At 40.0% G+C, this 23,556-nt stretch overlaps 1 long non-coding RNA gene across 1 annotated transcript; it reads right to left on the minus strand.

Moving 5' to 3' along the window:
• Positions 1-1,388: 1,388 nt before the first annotated feature.
• Positions 1,389-13,061, minus strand: LOC122560963. The gene is made up of 3 exons (XR_006314864.1): positions 12,962-13,061; positions 3,555-3,683; positions 1,389-1,792 (listed from the first exon to the last, which is right to left on the minus strand). It is a non-coding gene; the product is annotated as an uncharacterized LOC122560963 (long non-coding RNA).
• Between the last annotated feature and the right edge of the window lie 10,495 nt (positions 13,062-23,556).

Consider the following 23,556-nt stretch of genomic DNA (forward strand, 5'->3'; position numbering starts at 1 on the left):
GTTTATATCTGGAAAAGAGTATATCAGCTGGAAAAGTCTCCAGTTCGGTAGAGTCTGCTCCGGGGTTACGTTTAACCGCCGAGCGTGGGTTGTTGGCAACCGCTCTACGAGAACTGACGGCTCCCAGTTCCGGTAACACGTAGAGTGAGTATAAACCAGACCCGTTGTAAGTACGAGACCTGGTTGTGGCGACGCTGCGGGGAATAAAACACTTATATTCTAGCAGACTCGCCTCTTGGCTGTTTGTTCTGTGTCAGACTACTTTCCTGCGAGCCTGGTCCTTGACCATGAGAATTTTTAAAAACATTTTGGCGCAGCGAGCAGGGTCAATCGCAATTGAGGAGAGATTTTGATACAGAACAATGTTTTGGAAAAAGGCTAAGAAACCAGAGGAACAAACTGTGGAGGTCCCGACCGTCCCGGGATGGCATGGATGTGGGCATGTACGTGGCAGTTTGTTTGAGAAAGGATCCCAGTCCTGCCGAAGAACCCCTTGCCTGGGGTACAGCGGAGGATGTGGGCATGTCCAAAAAACTGATGTAACACATGTATTGGGTCAAGCAGTGGAATGTGGTGAAACGGTTAAAAATTATGTCCCAATACATGTGTGAATCTAACCGGAATGGAGGTGTTGCTTAGTCCCGTGTGAATCTTATTACACACCTCCCCGTGTGAATCTTTTTATCTGTATGTAACCAGAATGGAATGTGTTTTTTAGCCTTGCTCTGCTGTTCACATGAATGTTTATATCTGGAAAAGAGTATATCAGCTGGAAAAGTCTCCAGTTCGGTGAGTCTGCTCCGGGGTTACGTTTAACCGCCGAGCGTGGGTTGTTGGCAACCGCTCTACGAGAACTGACGGCTCCCAGTTCCGGTAACATGTAGAGTGAGTATAAGCCAGACCCGTTGGTTGTGGCGACGCTGCGGGGAATAAAATGCCCATATTCTAGCAGACTCGCCTCTTGGTCGTTTGTTCTGTGTCAGACTACTCTCCTACGAACCTGACCTTGAGAATTTTTTAAAACAAATAGTAGGGGAGATATCTGGTCAACTATATAATTAAAAGAGTTTGAAGTCCTTACCATCACTACCTACAGCTCTCGGTTACATGTAAAAGTGTGAATTGGACTTCTTGGTGGGCCAGCTGGTTCAATGGTCAATGTGGATCAGATTAGTGCCAAAAATGAGAGTTTTGATCTCAGTTCTAACTGAGGTGGATTCGGGTTTGCCTTGTTGTCCTATCCATGGTGGAGCTAGTGGCACCATTAGTTGGATCTGCCTTTGGGCAGAGAGGCTGAGAAGAACATTCTTTTCTACCTTTTCCATGTGAAGAATGTTGGAAGATATGAAGAGATGATACACTCCATGCTCTATGTCTGAATAGGAGTTTTATTCAGTGTTTTAAAATGTCTGCTGTCATACTTAACAGTTTACTTGCCTACAGTTTAGTTTTTCTTTCTCAGCCACCACACCCAGCCTCAAACAATCACACACAGAAAGCAGATACCAGACATATATAATCAAATACCAAATAATTAGATAGTTGAACACTGCAGAGTCCGTTGATGCTGAGGAGCTGGAAACAAACCGCCCATGATGAGACAATGACCTTACTTCAGTCTGGATAGAGACTGGGACTCTATGTAATATGGAGAATAGGCTAGATGGGAATTTTTCCATTTCTTGTAGCACTGCTCACTTTCATCATCCCCTTTTCCTTCCCCATTTTGTTCATTTTCCTCTTCATCCTCTCATGATGGTTGCAAGGTTTGTCCCTTTGAAATCATCTAATTCTGCAGGATAAAAACAGTAAATCTTGACATCTGCACTCTGAATACTGAGACAGTGGAGGCCTTTCCTGTTACAGAATACAGAAACAGTGAATTTACAGCATGGAGGAAACCATTTGACTCACAACATCTTTGTAAATTGGAAAAGAACTAGCCAGCCTAATCCCAGTTTTTCCAGCTTTTTGTCCATAGTTACCTAGGTTATAGCACTTCACATATATATCTAAATCCTTTTTTAAAATTTTAATGAGAGTTTTGGCTGCTACTAACCTTTCAGTCTTTGAAATCTAGACCCCTGGAAGCATCTGGGTGAAAAAATTCCTCACTGCTCACCTCCAATTATTCTGATAATTACTTTAAAGGACATAGGATCTTCCCATCCATAATACTGCAGCCCTTGACAATTTTATATACCTCAGTGAAATCTCCCCTTATGTGGTGGATTTCTGGCAGAGACCATGCAAACCAGACAATGGGTATGTAATCGTCCCCTACAGATGGGGGATATTCAAAAGCTTTCTCCTTCTGATTGGAAGAAGGCTGCATCGAGAAGCAGATGTAATGTCGACTTTTTGGAAAATGGTGACATGCCATCTACTTGATGATCAAAACAACAGCAAGATTGTCTGATTCTGCTACATCAGGTATCACAACCTGAGATTTGTTTATGGCAATGGCTTATTGTCAACATCGACACAGTTATTGGCTGTGCTGTCTGTGACCTGTTCTTCGACTCCAATCTTGCAGAAACAGATGACATATGTCAATGATGACTTGCTTCTTGAAGCATAGCCTTCTCACACACTGCTGCTCTGTAGTGATGAGGCAAGGCATCCTATTGTAAGATCCTGCATACTGTTTTATTTTAATCAAACTATTCAGACATGTTAGAACACACACCCAACTTGGGAGGGGAGCATGAAACCCGGGTCTCAGGCGCTGTGAGGCAGCAGTGCTAACCACTGTGCCACCGTGCCGCCCACAGACATGTTCAGACATGTTAGAACACACACCCAACTTGGGAGGGGAGCATGAAACCAGGCTTACTGCCTAAGAGGTAGGGATGCTGCCATAACACCATATCGTTTACAATCTTGGATCTGTGCTTGACATACTTTCTACTGCTGTCCTGCTGTTGTGGTAACCTCAGTGTTAATCCCATCACTGCTTCTATTTTCTCCAGATATCCTGCAGCCATTGAAATAGGAGAGCACAAATGCAACCAGAGGTTAGTTCTCCAGCAACTCAGTATGAAAGACTTTGCAATTTTATTGCACCAAACGCAACCAGCAACCAAAAAGTACTATTTGGAGATGTGTATTATTGGAGGCAGAGTGCTGATTCAGTTTGCTTCCTAATTCTAAGTGTCATGTATTTCTCTGGACATTCCAGCACAGTCTGGAGTCCAACCTGCAATTGGAGCCAAACATGGAGCAGCAATGAAATTCTGCATGACCCACATCAGACAATTATGCAATCCATCAGAAAAATCAACCCTGTATCTTATACAGGGAAAATAAAACACAAAATATTTGAAAGTAAAGAAAACACATGCCTATGAGCACAATAGGATTAGTTTGGAATTGTTCTAGCAAATTACTGCCAAAGACACAAATGGGCTGCATTTCCTCCTTCTATGCTGTAAATTGCTCTGTCTGCAATCTGCAAATACACACATTAGCTAGGTGCACAAATGAATAACAATTCTTCTGATCCGGTAATAGGAAGGAAAGAGAGAATGTTGGGAAGTTGAAAAAAAAATCACCTTTAGAAAATCTTCAGTTACATATCTGTCTTCTTGCAGCTGAAGTGAAGGCTACTATCACGTTCTTTTACACTCACTGAGATGGTTTGCCATTTTTATGGGCCACCTGATTTGAAGGTGAACTTTTTACTGTGAATATTGAAGAGATGACAAACAATGGTCAGTGAATGGATTTATCTCAATGCATCTGTCAGCAGGAATTATTTCTCATGACTAGGAGATTATTCTGAAGAGCATAAGAGATGGTGGGGGAGAGGTGGTTATAACTTCATGATCTATATTGCACAATCCATGATTTTGAAGGGTGTAATTCATTTGTAACACATTAAAATTAATTTTCAGCATTCATCACTTCTAGGAAGAATTCTTGCACTTTCTTGACTGATAAAATCATTGAACAATTTGTTTCGTATCAACTGCAAAGTTAACTGAAAGGCTCTTCATTTAGTATATACACTAGCTATAATTATTGTCTTTTAAATTTGGATTCGAACCAAGTGAAGGTAAAACCTCAAATAAAGTCATAGAGTCATAGAGATGTACAGCATGGAAACAGACCCTTCAGTCCAACTCGTCCATGCCGACCAGATATCCCAAACCAATCTAGTCCAATCAATCTCTTCAGTGCTGAAGAATTATAGCAAATTAGTATTGCGGGCATTGTTCCTGTATTGCTAGCAAACTGAAGGCACCGAACATGGCCTCAATTTTGCAAAGTAAGCCTTAAAATGGCTCTTCCGTATATGCAAGTTGGATACTAATCCATGTTTCAGGCATGCGCTTTCGATACCTGCAGAGAATCCCTGACCAATATGGCAGGTGGTAAATTTCCAACACTGAATATGGGCACATGTACCCCTTGTCCTCTTGAACCCACATGCATCTATTTAATGCCTGTAAAATGATGCAGCTGTATTCTCCAAGGTACTGTTTGCATACACTGGGACAGTGATGCCATACAATATTGTTCTTTCAATCATTGGTTGGTATGCTGGTAGAAGGTGCAGTTTGAAAGCAATGCCTTTGATATGTAATAGCCTCCAACAATAGAACTGGCACTATCGAGGAAAGCCAACATCTTTTCTTCAAAAAGACGTGATTGTCAACAACTCATGGGAAGTTAAATCTTATAACTGGATTCATTAATCACAAATACTTAATCACAAACCAAAGAGGAGCAGGTCTGGTGAATTGGCCATGCTAAATTGCTCATAGTGTTAGGTGCGTGAGTCAGGGTTAAATATAGGGTAGGGGGAATGGGTCTGGGTGGGTTACTCTTCGGAGGATCAGTAAGGACTTGTTGTGCCAAATGGCCTGTTTCCATATTGCAGGGAATCTAATCTAGTCTAATCTAATGTAACTAGTACACTTCAGGGTAATTTTAATGTCAGGAGTTCAATTGAAAAATAAAATCAGGTATGGTGCAAAATGAATTACAAATTTGACATTTCCTGTCTGGAAATGAAAGTTAAAATTATAACGAATTCTTCTCAATATTTGAAAACTTAGGGACAAGGATCAAAAATATAAGGGTGAAATTTTTCAGTAAGTTACAAGAACCCATCTGATTTATTATTAACCTTCAAGTAAGAGAATTTGCCTCCCTACCCAAATCCAGCCCAAAGTGAAAGAGAAAGAATTGCAGATGTTGGAAATCAGAAACAACTTCAGATATTGTTGGAAAAGCTCAACAGGCTTGGCAGCATCTGTGGAGAGAAATCAGTTAACGTTTTGGGTCCAGCCTACAGGGGACTCAGTTTTACACTTTGTGGTTGACTTTTAATGCCTTCCAAAGTCTCACCCATACCAGGGCACCACACAACATTAACATCTTCTTCCCTAGCTTCCTCTTTAATGCATTTATGTTATTTGACTTAAAAAGTTCTTGTGGTAACATGCTATACGTTCTTTTTTTTGTATGAAGAAATTTCTCTAGAATTTGCCATGTGACTATCTTGCACTTCTGGCTTCTACTTCATTTTTAAAGTGGAAACTTTGGACTCTGGCAAGTAATTTTGGAAGACCGGTTGAGAGGTCAAATGAGGCCCTTCTTGACATTGAGATCAAAAAGTCACATTGTCCTGGATGTCAAAATGAAAGTCTCATTGGTGACCAGTGAGGGGCCTATTAAACAGGGATTACTGTTCTGTGCATCCTCATTACTACATCATCTTGCCTCATCGATATCCAGACTTTCATTCTCCCACTCACTCATAGAATCTAGACTCTCAAAATTCCCAACAAGAAAGTCTGAGCAGGTACCTGGAGACTCCAGCTCACCGCTTGCTCCTCCAGAACTTTGACTTTGATGCCAGCACCAACATCTCAAGGCATACTCTAGAGGCAATCACTACTCACAGCCCATGTCCACAGAGGTTGACATTCAGTCTCATCATATCATCAGGGCACATCTCCAATCTACTTATAAGATGGTTCTGAACTTTGGAGTGCACAGATACCTAACATTACAGTGCTGCAACAAGGACATATAGTCTGCAGCGGTAGGCACAACAACTGAAGAGCTATGTCTTCAAGCTGCTCCACCCTCCTCTCCCTATCACCTTTACCCCCACCCCCATCTGTCTATTGTACTTTCAGCTACCTTCTCCCAAGCCCCAGCCCTACCCCTCTCCCATTTATCTCTCCAACCCGAGGCTCCCAGCCTCATTCCTGATGAAGGACTCCGGCCTAAAAAGTCGATTTTCCTGCTCCTCGGATGCTGCCTGACCTGCTGTGCTTTTCCAGGAACACACTCTCAACTCTGATTTCCAGCCATCTGCAGACCTCACTGTCTCCACAACAACTCAGGGATTGAGCCAGGCTGCAGCTCGGAGCCCCTTGTTCCCTCTCTTCGCGCACACAACACCCTTCCTTTCCATTTCCTCACTTTGTCTTTTTGCATGGTGGCCCCTCAGCCTGCCCTTAAGAGCTCACAGTACGTTTGTGTTGCCTTACTGTTTAGTACAGGCAAAAGGCCTGACAAATGGGCTTGCTTGTCAGATAAATGGGTTGAACATGTTGCTGAATGGCACCCTACCATGACAAACTCACACCTGCAGCATACATGGCAAACACACTCTGTGAGCATCAACAAATTGACAAATAACATTCTCCCTATGACTAATGTTAAGCTAGCTGGCCTGTAGTATCCTGTCTTGTGTCACCCTCTTTTTTTGAGTAAAGGAGCTACATTCATTATTTTCCAATCTAATTAGAGAATTTTGGGAAGCTGAAAACTTTAAGTATCTCATGAGCCATTATGTTTAAGGCTGAAGTCCATCAGATCTGAGAATTTGGTCTAAATAAGGTTTTACATGTATTTAGCATAACCTTTAAAAATCTTTTGTAAATGAACAACCTTGCCCAGTGTGATTTTTTAAATGTCCATACTAACCTATTGCAACTTTTAGCTATTTGTTCATCTTTACCTTCCATCTCTTTACTCATTCATCTCACTTAGCTTCTTTTATCCAAATAATATGAGATCTTTCTGTTGTTCCTTCTAATATTCATTTGACAATAACACACCCATTCTACAACTTTATTTTCTCATCATCTTTCTTTGCATTAACTATTCCCATAATTTGATGTTAATCACAAATTGATAATATTTTATTGATTCCTAAGTCCAAACTATTGATGTAAACATGTAAATTGAGAACAACAGTGATCCTATTACTGACCCCTGTGAAACATCACCTAATGCCTTTTGCCAATCTCAGAACTGAGTTCCTCCTCATTCATTATTTTTAAACATGTTTGTCATCCACTTTTCCATCTGTATCTCTGGTTCTATGTGCTCTGAACTTCATCCATATTTTATTGAGTGGGATCTTATCAGAGTCTTCTTAAAGATCCATCCAGATTACACATAATATATGGCTTTATCTAGTTTTGCTTATACTACTTCAAAGAATTCTCTATGCTTCATCAAATATAGTCTTCCCTTTTAAATCTGCTTTGACCTTCCTTGATTATTGTTTAGATTTTAGCTAAAGGGATCACTTTAGCTGTCTGCTAGTTCCCTGTTCTCTAAGTTTGGTTAGCTTATTTCCCTTCATCATCAACATTATCATTATTGTTATCTTATCTTGCTTTGCTAACATTATCTCTCTTCCTTCTATTTAAAATTGAGTGGATGGAAGCTTTGACCTTTTAAGGCATGAAAGGAGATCCCTAGAACAGAGAGAGACATAGGGTACTGGGAATTTTAGCAGTTTCCTTAAGGGCATTTAGCCTTGGATCTTTGGGTGAACTCCAAAGAGGACTTTGGGAAATGAAACAACTCAGAGTTGCTAAGCAGAGGCCGATATCCAAGTTGGCACCCGTGACGATGGCCTCAACTGGGACCTTGGGTTCATGTCACAGTACAGGTGACCCCACCACACTATATACTCTCACACACAAGAACACTTACACACATACTTTAACACAGACCCTCTCTCATACACATGCTCCTTCCCTCTCTCTCTCTCACATACACACACACTCACTCACACTCAGACACACACACATTCACTCAAGTGCAAACCCTGTCAGAGGCATATACTCCATCACACTCACGCTCCCACTCTATCAAACACGCACACACACACTCCCACATGCACACACACACTCACGCACACACACACAGACACACACACTCTCTCTCTCTCACTCTTACTCGATCACACACACACACATGTACACACATATATAAGTCTAAAGGATCAATTTATATTTGCAGATTTGAATTTACAGATTCTTTCTATTTTGTTCAAAAGTAGTCTGTCAATGTGATATTTTATAAATTCCTAATTTGGAAATAAAACCAGACTGACTCCAGATTGGGTTGCAGACACCTTTAATGCATTGTTAGAGCTGAGATGTCAGCTTTTTTAAAAAACTGATAAAACCTTAAGTTATCTTGGGGCTGTGACTGGAAAGAATTTCAGGGATTTACATAATAATAAAGCAAAACCTGCATCCCCATTTTTAACGATTAAAGATTTAACACCCATTTAGGCTTGTCTAATGTATCGCATCAGTTGTATGACACTTTGATCTTTTACTCTAAATTCTGTATCCTATATATCCTGGGTCAAAAAGTGTGGCACTGGAAAAGCACAGGAAGGAAACTGCAGGGCATGGGCACAATTGAAATGTGGAGCTTATTCAAGGAACAGCTACTGCAGGTCCTTGATAAGTATGTACTTGTCAGACATGGAGGAGGTTGTCAAGTGTGGGAGTCATGGTTTACTAAGGAAGTTGAATCTCTTGTCAAGAGGAAGAAGAAAGCTTATGTTGGAATGGGATGTGAAGGCTAAGTTAGCCAGGAAAGACCTAAAGACAGAGCTAAGGAGAGCTAGGACGGGACAAGAGAAGTCGTTGACGGATAGGATCAAGGAAAAACCTAAGGATTTCAATAGGCATATCAGGAGTAAAAGAATGACTAGAGTAAGATTGGGGCCAATCAAGGGTAATAGTGGGAAGTTGTGCATGGAGTCAGAGGAGATGGGAAATGCTAAATGAATATTTTTAAGTCAGTATTCACACTAGAAAAAGATAATGTTGTTGAGGAGAATACTGAGATACAGGCTACTAGACTAGGTAGGATTGGGGTTCACAAGGAGTAGGTGTTAGCAACTTTGGAAAGTGAAAAAATAGATAAGTCCCTTGGGCTGGATGGGATTTTTCCTAGGATTCTCTGGGAGGCAAGGGAGGAGATTGCCGAGTGTTTGGCTTTGATCTTTATGTCATCATTGTCTACAGGAATAGTACCAGAAGACTGGAGGACAGCAAATGTTGTTCACTTATTCAAGAAGGGGAGTAGAGACAACCCTAGTAATTATAGACCAATCAGCCTTACTTTGGTTGTGGGTAAAGTGTTAGAAAAGGTTATAAAAGATAGGATTTATAATCACCTAGAGAGAAATAAGTTGATTAGCGATAGTCAACACGGTTTTGTGAGGGGTAGGTCATGCCTCACAAACCTTATTGAGTTCTTTGAGAAGGCGACCAAACAGGTGGGTGACAGTAAAGCAGTTAATCTGGTGTATATGGATTTCAGTGCGATGTTTGATAAGGTTCCCCACAGTAGGCTATAGCACAATGTATAGAGGCATGGGATTGAGGGTGATTTAACAGTTTTGCTCAGAAATTGGCTAGCTGAAAGAAGATAGAGGGTGGTGGTTGATGGGAAACGTTTATCCTAGAGTTACTAGTGGTGTACCGCGAGGATCTGTTTTGGGTCCACTGCTGTTTGTCATTTTTATAAATGACCTGGATGAGGGTGGAGAAGGATCGATTAGTAAATTTGTGGATGACACTAAAATTGGTAGAGTTGTGGATAGTGCAGAAGAATGTTGTAGGTTACAGAGGCACATAGATAAGCTGCAGAGCTGTGCTGAGAGGTAGCAAATGGAATTTAATTTGGAAAAGTGTGAGGTGATTCACTTTGGAAGGAGCAACAGGAATGTAGAGTACTGGACTAATAGTAAGATTCTTGGTAGTGTAGACGTGTAGACTCAGTATCCATGTACGTAGATCCCTGAAAGTTGCCACCCAGGTTGATAAAGTTGTTTAGAAGGCATACGAGGTGTGTAGCTTTTACTAGTAGAGGGATTAAGTTTTGGAACCATGAGGTCCTGCTGCAGCTGTACAAAGCTCTGGTGTGGCTGCATACATTTTTGGTCACTGCATTATAGGAAGGATGTGGAAGGATTTGGAAAGGGTTCAGAGGAGATTACTGGGATTTTGCCTGGTATGGAGGGAAGGTCTTACGAAGAAAGGCTGAGGGACTTGAGGCTGTTTTACTGGAGAGAAGAAGGTTGAGAGGTGACTTAATTGAGACTTAGAAGATAATCGGAGGATTAGATAGGGTGGACAGGTTTTCCTCAGATAGTGATAGCTAGCACAAGGGGGCATAGTTTTAAATTGAGGAGTGATAGATATAGGACAGATGTCAGAGGTAGTTTCTTTACTTAGAGAATAACATGGGCGTGGAATGCACTGCCTGCAACAGTAGTAGACTCATCAACTTTAAGGGCATTTAAATGGTCACTGGATAGGCATATGCTTGAAAATGAAATAGTGTAGGATAGATGGGCTTCAGATTGGTTTCACAGGTCAGCGCAACATTGAAGGCCAATGGGCCTGTACTGCGCTGTAATGTTCTGTGTTCTAAGTTCTAAGATGGACAGGTAGGACAGTGCTGAGTTGGAGCATGGGATCTGGATGAGGTGGGGGTAAGGGAGATGAGGAAACTGGTGAAATTACGTTGGAGGGTCCTGAGGCAGAAGATGAAGTGTTCTTCCCCCAGTCATCGGGTGGCTAGGATTTGGCAGTGGAGGAGGCCCAAGACTTTCATATCCTTGGCGGACTGGGAGGGGAATTTGAAGTGATTTGCCACAGGGCGTTAGGGTTGTTTAGTGCGTGTGTCCCAGAGATCTTCTCTAAAACATTCCACAATTTGGCATCTTGTCTCCCCAATATAGAGGAGACCACATTGAGAGCAACGGATACAGTAGATGAGGTGTTTGGAGGTGCAGGGAAAAATGTCTCTCTCACTGCACCCCACCAGTCATCTCCTCTGCCCTGAAGGTCATCAGCCACTTTCCACTCCGACCTATCACCAACACCCCCCACCTTCATCCACCAAATGCATTCCTAGCTACCTTCCCCTCAGCCTCACCCACCTCCCAGTTATCTCTCAGTCCCCTAGGGACCTCCATCCCCCACCCCACCCAACATTCCTGATGAAGAACTTATGCTCGAAATGTCGACTCTCCTACTCCTTGGATGCTGCTTGACTGGCTGTGCTTTTCCACCACCACACTTTCTGATCTCCAGCATCTGCAGTCCTCACTTTGTCCTATATATCCTGCCCCACTAGCTACCTGATGAAGGATCAGCACTCTGAAAGCCTGTACTTTCAAATAAGCCTGTTGGACTATAACCTGGTGGTGTGTCATTTTTAATTCTGTCCACCCCAGTCCAACACCGGCACCTCCACATTATACCTTTCAGATTTATGACAGGAAACCAGCAGGAACTCTGACCACTTGGCTTTCTGGAGTTCAGCATGTCTGATTGAATTTTTTAAAATTTGAGATCCACTGTGCAATGACTTTTTGTGACAAGGTGGATCCATTTAATCTAAGGTTTGGTCTTAAAATTATGATACTACTCATTTGTTTCTGACAGTAGGTCAATATTCTCTTCTTGATACACCAAGAAGAGCAGAGTTGTTGGATGACATTGAATTTACCCTGAATACTTTTCTGATTTTGAAGAGTAGTATGGAATAGAATGATTTCCAGCTTTAGAACTGTACCAAAGATCAATTCAATGATATGTTCAGCTGTGTCTTTTTGCACTGATGGATGACTAGTTGGAGACAAATGGCAAGATTCAATTGATACTGGAGGATTTGTTCCTTCCTGTGTCATCTGAAGAGTGCAGTGTAGCCTTAACACTTCAATGCAACACAAAACTCAGTCTGAGGAGTTTATAAAACAGTTGTCTACAGCTAACATTTATTTAAGAGTTTTGTAAAGAAGTGCTTTCATTCATTCAAACAATTTCACTAATGCCAAGGAATTTGTTCTGCCAGGAGTTTGACGTTATCTTGCACAAAGCTAATCTTCAGATCAAAAGAAACATTGCCTGCACTCTCACGTCAGAATGTATGCGGAGTGACCCAGTGCAATGTCAAATGGAATTTTAAGTAGGCAAAGTTTAATTAAGAGGGTAAAATTTGTTGAACTTGTTGCTTTATTTCACTACAGGCTAGGAAAATAATATTTTATCTCAAAGATATTGCTTAACTCTATTGTGGTTTTACCTAATTCTAGTTGATCTCATGGGTAAATGTATTTCTGTTTGCAAATAATCATTCAAGGTCTTGTTCAGAATGTTCTAATGAACGATGTTTATTTTTCAATGCATGTATAAATAAGACCTTGAGTCTTTAACACAAGCGACCTCATTGTCATTCGCTGCAGTCAACTTCCTTACATTAATATTCATTCCAGTGCTCTACACAGCATTTACTAAGGAATGAACACTGTTTTTCTCTTGTATTAAACACCTCTTTCAGTGCGACGGGAAAGGGTATTGCCAATTAGGCATGCCACAACAATTCAGCACTCAGTCCAGACATAGGGGAGTTAAAGCAAGATAAATCCACTCTTTTTCCGGCAGATTTGAAACAAATTCAAAAGATTTTTGTTTCTTGCTCGCATATTTTGGTCACGAATGGTTAATTTAAATTCATAAAGGTCATAAGTTATTTAGAAACTTCATATCTGCGGTGACGCTTCTATTTTATCCAATTGACACAACCGACGTGGTTTTCTTTCTCGATAATACCTTGAACCTTAATTTCAGCCTAAACAACTTCATTTTATAAAAAAGTTTTGCTTTACCTTTATACTCAATCATACTTTGTTACATTAACTGTAGCACCGTTTGAAGGTCTCAATACTTGATGAACAAAACATTGTTTAGCTTCTTTAGCTCTGTCCATTGCTTGCTCTAAACTGTCTTCTTTAGCCAAGAGGGAAACATTGCTTAATGGTGGATTAGACTACGGCCTTTGGCATCATTGTTCTGTATCTAGAGGATAGGAGGTTTGCACAGTAGAGAAACAAACCAACTGTTCTATTGCTCCCTTCCAAATAAAAGCATAATGTTTAAATTGTCCTGTGACAAGGTCCTTGATCAGTCAGACAAACTGATAGAGCAGACGAATAAAGCTGCACTTAGTGGTACTAGGCAGGCTTAAATGATTTACAGCCAAGGGATTTTAAGCTACAATTGTTTACTCACTGAAAAAAAACAGTAATCTTACTTTAATAATATCAAACTTTTTGCCAAAGTATTTTCTATCTCTAAGTGACTGTGCTACTAATGACTGAATTCTTCCTGTTTTGTTAGTTTTACTGTTTCCAAAGTTACATATATAGGGATTTCTTTTGAAAGTAAAAGTGGTAAAATGGAAGTAACTATTTTAATCTAAAAGATCTTGATTGTTTAAACCTATTTGAAATTTATCAAAAAGGGAATGATCATGTTGGGAAATGGAATGTTTTCCCATTTCAGACACACAGTTTTGGAAACCAAACCTTTCTAGTTCTGGTGTAGTACAGGGCAGCCTCAGTGCAATTTGCAATATAGCATTGCCAACATTAATTAGTTTGTTACAAAAACACCATATCTTATTCACAGGTCAGCAATGCAGCTGTCTCAGGGTAATAGCTAGTACTGGTGTTCCAAGTGTGGTGTGTGTACAAAATGCCTAATTTGTAAGGTTGACATGGTAACCATGTAAAAATCTGTAAGCCACATAAACCACTTGATATATATGGCTATATTGTACTCTTTTCCAAATCTTGGCACAAGCATTTACCAGATTTAAATGAAACTTTAAAAAATGTATTCATAATACAGTAAACACTAATATAAACCTCTAGTTCACGTGTAACAACAGGAAATAAAACTGAAAACAGTTTTATTGGGCCAATCAGCATCATGTGAAAGAGAACAGATAAATTAGTGGGTTAGATTTTAAACTTGGGCCAACACATATAAATTGTTCGTAGCAGCCTTAAAATGCCTTGTTAACTTACAGCAGCACTCTGAACAACACTGGCTGCATAGGGGCCTACTTATCAGGCTGTAAATTTTCTTTAATATGTAAGTTACAACATTTTGATATATTCTGAATGATATTTAGGACAGTATTTGATGGAGTGTGAACTAGGAATTTTCTACTTGTTTTCTCTCAGTGGTCCAGCCACAGAGAAAACTAAAAGTAAGCTTTATTCATTCCTGTATGTCCAGAGGAGGGGTACTTCTATAGGCTGCACAAAAATGAATCTGCCTTATTGTCGCTACATCCCTTCCAAAAGTAGTCATCCCCTCTTTAACATCAATTCTGGGCTTCTTTTCCATCCACAGTCATAGACTCATAGAGATGTATGGCATGGAAACAGATCCTTCAGTCCAACCAGATATCCCAACCCAATCTAGTCCCACCTGCCAGCACCTGGCGCATATCCCTCCAAACCCTTCCTATTCATATACCCAATCAAATGCCTCTTAAATGTTGCAATTGTACCAGCCTCCATCACTTCCTCTGGCAACTCATTCCATACACGTACCACCCTCTGTGTGAAAAAGTTGCCTCTTAGGTCTCTTTTATATCTTTCCCCTCTCACCCTAAACCTATGCCCTCTAGTTCTGGAATCCCCGACCCCAGGGAAAAACTTTGTCTATTTATCCTATCCATGCCTCTCATAATTTTGTAAACCTCTATAAGGTCACCCCTCCGAATCCGACGCTCCAGGGAAAACAGCCCCAGCCTGTTCAGCCTCTCCCTACAGCTCAAATCCTCCAACTCTGACAGCATCCTTGTAAGTCTTTTCTGAACCCTTTCAAATTTCACAACATCTTTCTGATAGGAAGGAGACCAGGATTACACGCAATATTTCAACAGTGGCCCAACCAATGTATTGTATAGCCACAAGATGACCTCCCAACTCCTGTACTCACTACTCCGACAAATAAAGGGAAGCATACCAAATGCCTTCTTCACTATCCTACCTACCTGTGACTCCACTTTCAAGGAGTTATGAACCTGCACTCCAAGGTCTCTTTGTTCAGCAACACTCCCTAGGACCTTAACATTAATAGTGTAAGTCCTGCTAAGATTTGCTTTCCCAAAATGCAGCGCCTCGCCTTTATCTGAATTAAACTCCATCTGCCACTTCCTAGCCCATTGGCCCATCTGATCAAGATCCTGTTATAATCTGAGGTAATCCTCTTCGCTGTCCACTACACCTCCACAGTGGACAAAGAGATTGAACATGAAGCCTACAATTCAAAACGGAACAAGACAGCTTGGATTGTCAAATTCTAGGCAGGTTTCTGAACAATTTATGATATCTTTAAGCAGAATATTTTTTCAAAATACAACTTTTGATATCCACTGGACATTGAATCCCAAAGTGCCAATTACTTGGGCCAGAAACATTAAACTTGCTGGTGGGAGGTTGTTCAACAACAAACTAGATTTAAAGAGTAATACACAGGAAATGAGATTCATTTTTCCACTTGGAAGAGGTAAAGGGATCAAACAAACAAGATAGAACCACAGGCAAATGAAACCTAGTTCTAAATAAATATAACTTCATGCTTACAGTTGTTTCAAAAGAAGAGACACGTCTAGTCACTAATACGCTTGTGTTCACAAACACATTCGGAATCTGGCTGGAGCACTAAATATTTGGATTGTTGTAAATACTTTCTGAATAAGTCTAAACATATACAAAATGTTATAGTTAACATTGGATGAGGAAACATTTGCCAAGATTGCTCTAGGGCAGTTGAGTGTTGTCTAGGATTTTTGGGAAGCTTGGATCCTTCAGATCCTTATAGAGCCCACTGAACTACATAGTGGAGGCAAGGGAACAAATTTACAAAGATTTGCTAAATGGAAGAGCAAATGGAAGGGAGAAAAGTGCTGAGAAAAGGGCAAAATTAGAACATGAGAGTAAACTTACAAGTGTAAAAGCTTTAATCAGTATTTAAAAAGAGAACAATTAGTAGAGATAAATGTCGATCTGTTCTGTCCACTACGGGAGTTTCTATACCAGAGAACACAAACGTGGCAGAGTCCTTCACAGAAGAAGACACAAGTAACTTCACAGAAATTGTAGGGAACCAAAGGTTGAATTTTGCAGAAGGATTGAAGGAAATTTGATAGTGCTTTTTTAAAAATAGTGCTAGAGAAATTAATGGGATTGAAACTGATAAATCACCAGGACCTGGTCATCTACATCCCAGAGTACTAAAGAACATGACCATGGAATTGTGGATGAGTTGCTTGTCACCTTTTAAAATTCTGTAGATTCTTGAACAGTCCTGGAAAATTGAAAGGTGGCAAATGTAACCTCATTATTTAATAAAGCTGGAGGATATGGGGTTTAGGAAAAATAAGGAATTATAGATCAGTTAACTTAATAGGGAAAATGTTTGAATCTACTTAAAAGGATGTGATAATGAGGCACTTAGAAAATGTCAATGGGATTAGAAAAAGTCAAAAGTGATTTATGAAAGGGAAATCATGTTTGACAAGCATTCTGGACTTTTTAAGGACATAACTAGTAGAATGGATAAGAGAGAACCAGTGGATGTGGGCACGGTGGCACAGTGGTTAGCACTGTTGCTTCACAACGCCAAAGACCTGGGTTTAATTCCCGCCTCAGGCAACTGTCTGTGTGGAGTTTGCAGACATTCTCCCCGTGTCTGCATTGGTTTCCTCCGGGTGCTCCGGTTTCCTCCCACAGTCCAAAAACGCGCAGGTCAGGTGAATTGGCCATGCTAAATTGCCCGTAATGTCAGGTGAAGGGGTAAATGTAGGGCAATGGGTCTGGGTGGGTTGCTCTTTGGAGGGTCGGTGTGGACTTGTTGGGCCGAAGGGCCTGTTTCCAAACTGTAAGTAATCTTATCTAATCTAATCTAATCTGTGTCCCAGGCATAATTTTTCTTGGTAACCCTTTTGAAGAAAGTGACAGAATTTGACATTCCTATTATAGTCTGTCTGTACTAACTAATACAGGGACAATTCACAAACTATTTATTGTTTCAGCGGTCAAAAAAAAGTGGACTGATACCGTTTCTCTTTTACCACAATGCTGCCAAAGAATGACCACAAATGCTTTGAAAAAGTCTGCATTAAATTGAGCATTGCAGTTAAATCTTAAGTAGTCTTCCTTTGACAAAGTGTCTGCAATTATTTCTGAGATTAACATATGAGTTTCCTACTGTGTATGCACATAATGGTTAATACCCCATCATCTTTGAGTAAGTTATCAGCTAGTCAGTTAAATATACATAATCATTGACTGCATGTAAAAAAAGCAAATTATTATAGTAAAGATATCATTCCAGTATGTGGCTTGAAATGTATTTTAGTGTGTTATACATTCATGTTCCAATATCATACTGGATAATACCATTTCAAAAATTAAATATTCATGTTATGTTTTGGAATCGTATTAACAGCAGATGTCTGCCTGATGCAGACAAAGGAAAATCTGTTACTTTCAAGTTTTTAATTTGCATAAATGTGGGATTTATATTTTTAAGATGGTTTTGAAGATTATCAAGCAGGATAGAACTGTTCAGGAGGAACGTACAGCAAAAAAAAGCCGTTAAGCATGAATGAAAACAGATGAATGAACTCGAACTAACCCCTCTAATACCAGGAAACTGTGCACAGACTGGCGTTGTGCACTATCTGTTGTCGCAAACAAGCCAGATATTTGGGTGATGCCATCCATTTCGATTCAGAAACGTATCAGGATGGTGACTGTAGTCATGCCAACTCCACTTTCTCAGAGATCAAGAGAAAGTCCTGAACAATCAAGAGATGGTCTGACAATCAGGTGTTAATATTTTTCACACATAAAACAATGTAGACTGACAATTGTTTTCTAAATCTCTTAAGAGAACAAATGAATTATTTTGAAACAGGCCAGGGCTATTACAAGACACCTTGGTGGTTTCCCATTGTCTTACACCAACAAATCAAGTTGGCAGAACTCCTGGAAGATTTTTGCCAGTCCTCAGTTTTGAGAGTTATAGTATTCTTAATTCCACTGTGAAGTCTCACAGTCCATGCCTCGACTGCTGACTCTCATTCACCTTTGTTCCTTTCTTTTTCTCCTTTAGACTATGTCAAAGAAAGGTGATGAGGAGCATTCATATTTCAATGAAGCCAGTGATGAAGAAAATAACTAATTGATTTCTTGAATATGAAATCATGGGCAGAGCTAAACTTTCCTTTCGAATTGTATGCTGTGATTAATTCTTATGATGTAGTTGAAATAACTCCATAGAGGCCGGTATCCTGTCACCAAGTCACCCTTTATTTATATGTCTAGAGTCCTTGACACTGATGTAGCTCCCTCAGAGTGACCAGGATGTCTGACACTAATGTTCACAACTGTCAGCCAGGGTTCCCTGGTTGGATCAGATTAACAGCCCCAGTCAGGGACTCATACTGCATGAGGCCCACCTGGTTGACCTTGGTACAATTGTGACTCTAGTCAGAGCTGATTATTGTTTCTTTGTTGATTGCAATACAATATAGTTGACATTTATGGTACCTTGGATCTTGGGAGGTCTGCAGCATGGGTTAGAAACAACATCCCAATCTTACCTTCTTGTGTACTCTGCTCCAGAAATATCCCTCCTCAATTCACTTACAACTGTAATTCAAATTCCCAACTGTCTATGGCATTTGCCCTGTCATTTGCTGTAACATGTCTGTAGTTACCAATTTGACTAACTATACCTTCAGCTTCACCTGTGATAACCTAGTCTTCAATAAAACCACAACTATCTCTGATCCTGACTGTTACCTGGTGCAGTTCTCATGTACATTCCCTTTAGTCCACAGCAGAATTGACAGTGCATGGAGAATAGCTGGTTTAATCACTCTCTGCCAGAGGTGAGGTGGAGGATAGGTGGCCAACTATTTCGAATCTGGATGAGGAGAAATGTCTTTCTCAAACGCTACCATCTCCATCCTTCTCATTGACAACAGTTTCAGATTACAAACTTGATACAAACAGCAATTTAGGTTTGTTCAATATATCGCATCAGTTCTATGACACTTTGATCTTTTCCTATAAATTCTGTGTCCTATGATCCTGCCCCACTAGTTACCTGATGAAGGAGCAGCACTCTGAAAGCTTGTACTTTAAAATAAACCTGTTGGACAATAACCTGGTATTGTGTGATTTTTAAATTTATCCACCCCTGTCCAACACCATCACCTCCACATCAAAACTTGATGTCATAATTGACCTCAAGATGATCTTCCGAATGCATATTTGTGCCATTGCCAAGGCCATCCATTTCCACATTAACATCATCTGACTTAAATCTAACTCAGCCCAGTTGTTACTGAAATCTTCATTCAAGCTTTTGATTTTTAAAAATGTTATGTATTTCTTGAGGGAGAACCAGCGGTTGATTTTTAGAAGACTGAAATCACATTTCAATGAAGGCAATTTCTAAAATGGTTAAACTTTATTTTTTATTCATTTGTGGGTGTCACTGACTGGCCAGTATTTATTGCCCATCCCTAGTTGCCCTTGAGAAGGTTGTAAAGTTGCCTCTTGAACTATTTCAGTCCTTTCATTGCAGATAGAACTTACTGTGTTGTTCACAACTTGGATCCTGGGAAAGCATGTCCTCCAATGGTTAACAGTAGTTGTACATATCTCCCCAGTACTATCTCCCATAGAGCAAATGCAATGAATGTTCACCAAGCTAATTCCTGTGATGGAATGCCTTGTGAGGAAGAATTAAATATACTGGACCTGTATACTCTGGAATTTAGGAGAATGAGAGGTGATCTCATTCAAACATATAACATATTTGCAAGGATTGACAGGGTAGTTGTGTATGTGTGTATGTGCGTGTGGAACTGTCTGACAAAAAGGGACAGGCCATTTCGAACTGAGATGAGAGAAATGTCTTCACACAGTGTGTGGTGAAGCTTTAGAATTCCCTGCCCAAAGGGTTGTAGAGGCACAATTATTGAGTATGTTCAAAACTAAGTTTGATAGGTTTGTACATTTCAAAAACATGAAGGGATAGTGCAGGAATCTGGTGTGCAAATTGAAGATGAGCCACCATCTCACTGGATGGTGGAATGGGCATCCAAAAGTTGAATGGCCTACTTCTGGTTCTATTCCTTAGGAATGATGGTCCTTTGATTAACAGTTCTGCCATGGTCATCTCCCTCTGTTATCACATCATCGCTGAATGAGCTGAGCATATGCTGAGCCAGGTGCTATGAAAGACTAGGTCCACAACAAATTTAAGATTTTTTTTAAAATGGAAAGAAATGTCTGACAGTTCTTCTGCCCATGACACCTGCAGAAGAACACAATCCAGTGTACAGTGTGTACCTGACATATTGTTGTCCATTTTCACACTTACAAAATGGACAGAGCATGAATTGCTTCATTTTCCACAACTTGTTTACTTTTCAGTCTTAGTTACTGAACAAATCACAAAGCTTTCTGTTCATTAGCATTTACCTAAGGCCAAATTCTCATTTTTCCTGGTCGCTCAGGGTCATAATAATACAGACAAATTTGGTCCATCAATTTCATGCCTGCCCTGTAAGTATTTCCTTCAAGGACCCAACCAGTTTCCTTTTGCAATCATTTGTGAATTCCAGCTTATTGTGACTCTCTGTGTAAAGAATTATTCCTTAAATGCACCCTGCATCTTTTGCTGAACATGTAAAATATGTGCTTACACTGTTAAACATTGAAACAGCTTATCTACTTTATCTGTTGTACACTCTGACAAATCTCTCCAAATTCTCTCCGAGGCAAACAGCCCAGTTTCTCTTAACAAAACCTTTAAGGTGACAGTTCTTTAATCCTGGATTCATTCTGGAAACTCTCCTCTGCACCCACTCCAGGACCCTCATTCCTTCCTGAAGTGTGGAACTTTTGTTATACCCTAAAAGGTGATGACATGAAGATCAAGAAAGTTTAAGTGTGGGGAAGTACAGATTGCACATAAGCATTATCTCTATTTCTACAGGTTTCAGTCGTATTCATGTAGTACATTCTATGCACGTTTTAGAAACACCAGGTTTGAGAGCGAGGGTGGGGCTGGGGGAATATTTGTGAAATAATCTGCAGTGTCATTACCACTATATAGTTTCTGATACACTTCATTTCGTATTGGAAAAATATTTGCAATGTTGATTAAATATTATCCTAGTATCCCACTGTCTATATTTAGATGAATAGAAGAAACAATTTTAAGTGAATCATGTTTAGATGTAATGATTTTTAACTCTTCCATCAAAAGGTTAACAAAATTTATCAATGCTATTTATTAGGTTCTAGGTAACAGCTTGTGTAATAAATTCAGCAGCGGACTTAACATAGAGAGATGTCGAAAATGTTATCTCAAGATATGATATGGTGTCCGAAAACAGCTTGATCCAATTCTATATTTTACCTGAACCACATGAATGCCTCATGAATCAAAGAAGCAGGGGAGCATTGGCTGCTTATAAAACAATGACTATGGATGCTGGAAATCTGAAACAACAGCACACCAAAACAAAAATATCAACCTTGCATAGCCAGTTGGAGCCCACAAAGGATAGACCTGTGTTACAAATTTTTAAAATCAGGAAAACAGTTGGTTTTTAGATCAAGTAATCAAACTGATGTTTTAAATTCACAAATAAAAATACACACTCAGGATGCCACCAACATTGTCCGACCAGAATCTACATCTCAAGGAAATGGGAAGTACTTCATATACTCTGCCTAAGTTATCTTAACATTAAGAATTTAATAACTTTACTCAACCTGCAACAATGAAAATGCATAATTGATACATAACTTTCCAGATTATATTGCTGAAGATGTTAACATGTCTAATGACCTAAGAATACTTTGTATTCTTAGTTCAAATTCCTTTTAGATTGTTCATAATGTAAAGAAGCTCCATGCTGAAAGTTTAGGACTGAAATCAATCGTCATTGAAGCAATCTGAAATCCCCACATCTCAAACTTCGAGGGCCTCAGAAAATAGGCGAGAGTCCGCATCAATGTGTCTAAATATAGTGACCTGCTCCTCTTCTTCACAAAGTATTCATAGCTGCCAGCTGTTCAATTACAGTATCTGACAGTTTATCATACCCTTTCAAATTACTTCTAACCTTCCTTTGCTTCTTATCAACTGGAAAGTCTTTCCACAGCCTATCTGTTTTAAAAATGATTTATGTCTTGGACTAGGTCGGGTAAGGCTATAAATTCCATTTTTGCTTCTTCTAACCCATTGCTGCTATTCGCTTCTCATTTACATTGCTTATTCCAGAAACAAAAGACCATTGTTTTATCCTTTGTTCTGGAGATTGTACCTGATTTTTCAGTCTGCTGGCTGATAGCAGATAAAAAGCAATTATTTATTAGTTACTTTCTAATCTTCCTATGCCATTCACTACAGTTTAATGTAAAACCAACAATACAAATACTACAAAGCAATTAAAAGAGACTACTATCTACAATTGATATTGTCTGTCTAGAATTATCTGCAGCTCTCAATGTTTGTATATTTTCTCAAACAATGGAAACAAAGAGTTAAGAGATTTGCCTTTTAAACATGTTGATATGATGTATTCATTATGGTTCCAACAAATGTTAACTTATCAGCTTTGTTGGCAAAAAACATTTGCATTTCAGTGAAAGGCAAGGTTTTGAAAGCATGGGGTCCGTGAGAGAACAAATCTCCTTGGGTTCGTGACTCAAACAAGCCCCTGTATGGAACATTGCATGTTTTGTTTTATCTTAACCTGGTGAAGATGGTGCTCATCCAAATTGTGGATGGTAAAGCATTGTACCATATTTAAGGAAAATGCAAGCCTTCCTGTTAAGTTCTAAGCCATTCGCATCTCAATGCAAAAAGTATTCCTTGGTTGAAGATTCACCAATAATGCTTCACTACTGAGCCACTTAAAGGTGGCACGGTGGCACAGTGATTAGCACTGCTGCCACAGCGCCAGAGATCTGGGTTCAATTCCCACCTCAGGCGACTGACTGTGTGGAGTTTGCACATTCTTCCTGTGTCTGCGTGGGTTTCCTCTGGGTGCTCCAGTTTCCTCCCACAGTCCAAAGATGTGCAGGTTAGGTGAATTGGCCATGCTAAGTTGCCCGTAGTGTTAGCTGAAGGGGTTAATGTAGGGGAATGGGTCTGGGTGGGTTGCGCTTCGGTGGGTCGGTGTGGACTTGTTGGGCCAAAGGGCCTGTTTCCATACCGTAAGTAATCTAATCTTAAAGAGGATTGCTGAGGGCAGAGCAGTAGATGTGATCTATAAGGACTTCAGAAAGGCATTCGACAAAGTTCCCCATGGGAGATTGGTTAGCAAGGTTAGACCTCATGGAATACAGGGAGAACTAGCCTTTTG

This window comes from Chiloscyllium plagiosum, chromosome 22 (genome assembly GCF_004010195.1).
Source record: "Chiloscyllium plagiosum isolate BGI_BamShark_2017 chromosome 22, ASM401019v2, whole genome shotgun sequence".
Taxonomy (NCBI): domain Eukaryota; kingdom Metazoa; phylum Chordata; class Chondrichthyes; order Orectolobiformes; family Hemiscylliidae; genus Chiloscyllium; species Chiloscyllium plagiosum.